At 38.9% G+C, this 6000-nt stretch overlaps 1 protein-coding gene across 3 annotated transcripts in view; it reads right to left on the reverse strand.

Annotated features, from left to right (window-relative positions):
• The window catches only part of SLC16A2 (solute carrier family 16 member 2), a 123823-nt gene that overhangs the window by 116953 nt on the left and 870 nt on the right, over nt 1–6000 (reverse strand). The window lies entirely within an intron of this gene.

The raw sequence follows: 6000 nt of genomic DNA on the forward strand, positions 1-6000 counted from the left end.
TCTTATACGACAAATGTGTTATAAAATAATTAAAATAATATACTCACCCGATACCCGATCCTGCGTGTGACAAATGTGTTATAAAATAATTAAAATAATATACTCACCCGATACCCGATCCTGCGTGTGTCTCCTGTCCTCTCTGGCTGCAGCGTGTGTCTCCTCCTGGCTGCAGTGCAGAATGAAAGAAGCCGGCACAGCGCCCCCTGCTGATCCCTGCCCTAACTGCTGTACAGTGGAAAAAAAGGTAAGAACAGCACAGTGTGATCAGAAGGGGAATTTGAATGGCACAGAGTGATCAGAAGGGGAATTTGAATGGCACATGAGTGATCAGAAGGGGAATTTGAATGGCACATGAGTGATCAGAAGGGGAATTTGAATGGCACATGAGTGATCAGAAGGGGAATAATCTTTCAGAATCTTTTTTTCTAGATTTTCCTCCTTTAAAATTGGGTGCGTCTTATATTCCGGAGCGTCTTATACGGCGAAAAATACGGTATGTACTGGGAATAATCCCCTGACTGTGCTCTTGGTTTTTTGTCCCAGGGATTTGAAGTGGGGGGGCTTTACTTTAATAAATTAAGCAGACATTGGAGTTTAACACAAGGTCCCCTTTAAGGATATACAACTTTACTATTGTAATGTATTTATTATACTTTTCTGGTTTCCAAAATAATTTTCACATTTTATTTAACCTCTATACATATTTGTAAATAGTACAAAGACAATATATCAGATGTTTGACTGACATTTTATTGAAATAGATAGACAGACAGAAATGTATTAGGAATTTAATGTCAACAATACATTGGACACTGGAACAGAGTTGATAATTGTTCTCAAAGGAGCTCACAAATGTAATATTCATATCATAGTGCCAATTTTGGAAAGGTGGTGGGAAACCAATTAACCTGCCAGTTTATTTTTAGAATGAACTTGGAGAATTCCATGCAGACAGTGTCCTGTCAGAGACTCGAACATGGGACAACGGTAATGCAAGGTTAAGAACTGTGCTTGATGAAAATGTAGAAATGTGTGTTTAAAACTATAATCCAAGTCCTTTGTGTGAGGGTGAACATTCTTCATTTAGAAATGTATTAGGTTCTATTAGTTATTTTCTGTAGGTTTTAATGTGTGTCAAGGTCATAAATATGTGGATATATTGAGGCACATTGTGTTGTGATACAACTTTGTGGCTGTTGCCTCATAGTCACAGGTTTTTTTACACTTCTTTTTCAAGTTTTTCATTTCACATTTGGTTTTTGTGGTTAGTGTGTCAGCTATGTGTCATATATGTGATCACCATGGGCCTCTCAACTCTTCACTTGTAGCTTGTCAAAAATCTCAAGCTATCTCCAGCTATCTATCTCTGTTTTATGATAATGAGAAGGTCTGGTTGAATACCCGTGCCTAAATACAACACAAAATTACTTTGTAAGGGTTCCTGTGAAACCTGGGCCGAAGTATAGCATGCCGTAAAATTTTTGGTGCCTAGGCCTAAAATGAATTAAATATACTTTATCTACCACTAGTGTTGAATGTTAATACATATGCTGTACATATTTTTTCCATGTCTGGCAACAGTGAGGATTTTTAGTAATTCCCAACACTTACAAATTAGAGGTCTATTTATAAAGCAGTGAATTTGAGATTGAGCAACATTCTCCACCTGAATGTGGTGGAAGTTTATTTTGCAAATTTTTTTAGACATTTGAAGTTAGCAAAGCTTAACTACATGACAGGTCCCTGGCCACATGTTATGTCACCTTTTCATGATCGAAAGATTGGAAATATAATGAAGTGGAGGGATGAGTCAGTGATATTTTGCTTGAGTAAAAAAAGGGCTAGATGATTCTAAACATCCATCAGCCTGGAAACTTCTCAGGTGATTATGCAGCTTCCAAGGCACACTGTGAAAAGTCCAGCTGTAAATGCACTATTGTATATTGGCATATATTAACTTTATAATTTATTGGATTAAGCCTTTTCCCTGGGTTTGGAATTCCAGAACATAAAACATACTTTGATATTTGGAGCATTAATCATATAAAAACACATAGCCTGATGCCCAAATAGTGTGTTAGTGGAGGGAAAAAAATAATTATAAAAAGCTGGGAAGGCTGGGAATTAATTTATCCTGTTGATTTGTCCTACAAGGTCAGATGTAATAGGCATCAGTCTATAGAAATTTGCAATGTGCTCAGATGGTTCTGGTGCTATTAACAGTAATGTGTCCTATCACTTATTTTCTCCATTTGTGCAGTGTTCCACACACATTTGCAGACATCATAAAGGAACTTAGAGCAACCAATGTAACACATTCAAAATATGAGTATGCATACCCGTGTCTACACAACCCCATTTTAATGTGTAAAACCCCTAGTTCCATTCTGCTGAAAATTGATTCTTTAAACAAGACACTACTAAGGTTTATTGCTGTTCAGACTGTAAGATATGTCACCAAAACCAACAATCTGTAAGACATCTACCAGACCCAATGTGACCTTCTCTCTAGTTAACCAACAGGTATAACAAGCACAGAAGCCATGGATTATTGTTACTTGTTCTTGGCGGCAAAGAAAACAATTAATGCCAGTTTGCAACAAGCTGAAAAAAATCTGTGTCCCCATATGTGAAACAAAAAAAACAAATAGCAAAGCTAATTGAAAAAAAAAACGAAACATGCCAATATAGGTCCTAAAAACCACTTGCTGTTGTGGTGCATAAAAGTAAACTGCTGTACCTTGCCTAACGAATCGTAATATAAATAGCTGCAAATCGTAAAACATCAACATATATAATCTGATCACTCTTCTTTGACTAAACACAAGCTGCTGCTATAAGCACATAAATATATGGATGGGCAGGTAATCACCAAATGTCTGTAGAGATTACAGGTATAGTTGGAGGCCCTGACTACATGAATAGGAAGAAGGAGCTCAGCTTTCACTTAATACTATAGCATGACGGGGGCCGGAGTACCCACTTGCATGGTGCTTTCTTACTAATGGGAGTCCACCATCTGTCTGGGTAACAGCAGATGGTATCACCTCACATCAGTAAATAGATTTATGCTTAACATGGTCACAGCATGGGACATGAAGTTACCTATCTGATTAAATAATGTCTTGTAATTATGGAAGAGTAAAACATAACAGAATGCCTGTGATGAATCTCAGCTCAGGCAGACACATGCTGCTATGTATAGAGAGATCTTAGGAGTCTGAGCCAGACACTGATACAAGAAATGGAAGAATGACTGCGTGTGCACCAAGTTCACTATTATACAGAATTCCAGTTAATAAATGTTTGATAAATTGTACTATTTTGAAGGTAATATGTAACAAATTAAAATGTAAGGTCACAAAGACTTTACAATTAGAAAAATACAAGAATTTGCCTGAAATGAATTTGCGAGTCTAAAGTGCTGGTCATGCATTTTTTTATAACACAATGGCACAAGGCAAGGAAGAGTGAAAGTTATTTGAAAAATAAACAGACCTTATGATGCTCTTAAAGCTTCTGTGTGACAATCTAAACAGGTCCCAATTTTAGTTATCTTGTCGTGCACAAGCCTCAAAGTAAACTAAAAAATATATTTAACTAAGCAATTCTCCTTCGTTTAGGTCTTACACACTCTCCCTCTCAGACACTGCAGCTCCCAGTGGGTGGGATTCAGCAACAATCAGAGTCGGAGCTGTCAATGCAAAAAGCAGTGGGCTGGTCTTGGTGTGGATGGACACTACCTGACAAGCTACAGACCTATGAATAAGCAGTGATGATGTGGATACCCACGCCCCCTATAATGACTACCCACATGAGAGTGACAACTCTCCACTGAATTCAGGAGCAGTGCAGCATCGTTGTCGCATCATACAGGAAGTTGAACTAGGGGGGGCATCTGACAGAACCAAGAGATTTTTATGGGAATTTGTACAGAGACTTAAAGAACACTGTGAGTGCATATACTCCTTTTTTATTTGGAGGCCATAGTTCTACTTGTAGGAAAGCTCTGGGATCTATATGATTTTAAATAGAATAAGTATATAGAAGGTTGATGACACACTTGAGGGCTCTTTTTTTAAAACAGAGAGTCTGACATTCCCTGGTGGGAATCAATTACTGCCATTGAGACACATGGACTTGGAAGATTCTCATGAAGGATTGTTTGTGGGAATATCTGATTCACTGTTTTATAATGTATAATATTTTTATATATATAGTAATGTGTATGTGTTTTTACCATCAGGTATGTTAAAATATAATAACTTAGATATTCTATCATACATGGGTAGTATACACGTGTGCAAAGATTTGTATGGTGCAGAGATGACCCCACAAAATGTACAACACTCATGGAAGTGATTCACAGACATGACCAGCTGCAGTCACAGGGATTCTGCCATAATGATAAAATGACACAATGTAGCAGATAACATACAGAATATAAATTCCATCAATAATACTATACAGATTACAAACCCTGCTCATCAATTTGAAGTTTTAATCCTAACAGTGAGAAGGAATGCAGCCCGCATACCCAACATCTATCTCCAACATGAAGACATTTATTTGATTACAATCATCCCTATATTTACTATCAACTAGGAACTATCTAAACAATACATTCAGATTATTTTCAACAAGGCACCACATATTCTAGATACTTTCTAGGATTTTGAAAACAAAATCAGCAGAGAGAGCACAGGAGATGAAGGCATATCATAATTTGTTTTTTTCTTTTACAATGTATTACTATATAGCAAGAGTGAAAATGGAAATAAATCTATTCTGTGCACCCCAAATGTCTCTGCGAAACCAGACATTACCAAGTAAAGGTGACAGCAACCCCCTCCCCCCATGATCACTGTGCTGCTTAGATCCTGAGGTACCCACTACAGAAAACTACAGAGGGGGTGGATAGAAGACCAGTCACTCCACAGAAAAACAGAGCTCCAGCGACTGGTCTGTATCGTGCAGACACTGGAATTGTTTCATGCTGGAGCACAGCGCAGATCTGGAGAAGTTACACAAAGACAGAAGTAAGAATGTACACGTCTTCTATATTATTTGGTTAGCCTGGACTAATGTTAGGTGACTACAAGAGATGTCAGTGGAAATGTACATAAACTGTGTATTGTTATGTCCATGTGTGTGACAGGGCTGGGATGGGAGTAATGGCCTTTGCATGAACAAAGTACACTCCATCATGCTGAATTATAAATGTATGTTGATGTTTAGGGAGAACGGTGAATGGACCTCTGTATGCAAATTTCACATGAAGTCATTACTTACACCAGTGCTAGCCCCTCTGTGTGTACAATGGGGGTCCCGGGGAATGCTGTGCTGGGCAATGTGCGTGTACACGGCATGTATACAGTGACACACAACTGTCCTGGGCCAAACACCGAATGCAGGGGACAAATACAATCAGTGTAAAGCACAGTCCTCAAATGTACAATGATACACACTGGGTCAAACACAGACTTCAGATGATACAAAAAGCTCCCATTGACACTAATGTGTTACCACCCCCCATATAGATGACACACACCAGTCCTGGGCTATCCACTGAATGCAGGGGAGATGTAAAGACCCTACAGCCCACATAACACGCTGACATGTTACGGCCCATGTGTAAATTATGTCACATACATGTGCTGGTCCATACACCACATCCACCAAAGCCCCATATAAATGTTTCATATCTGTCCTGGTCCATATAATGACTTCAGGTGACACTTTTAGCCCCAGATAATGTAACACAGTGACATGTCCTGATTTACAGGACACATACATGTGCTAGTTCATGCACTGACTGCATGCAAGACACACAAACCATACACATAGTAACCAGTACAATCACACACAACTGTCCTTATCCATACACAGAGCCCCCAAAGGTACTGTGACCGGGTATACCCCCATGTACATGTCACATACTTGTGCTGGCCCACTGACCCCCCCCAGGCACTGTGACCGGGTATACCCCCATGTACA

Source organism: Pyxicephalus adspersus, chromosome Z (genome assembly GCF_032062135.1).
Source record: "Pyxicephalus adspersus chromosome Z, UCB_Pads_2.0, whole genome shotgun sequence".
NCBI lineage: Eukaryota > Metazoa > Chordata > Amphibia > Anura > Pyxicephalidae > Pyxicephalus > Pyxicephalus adspersus.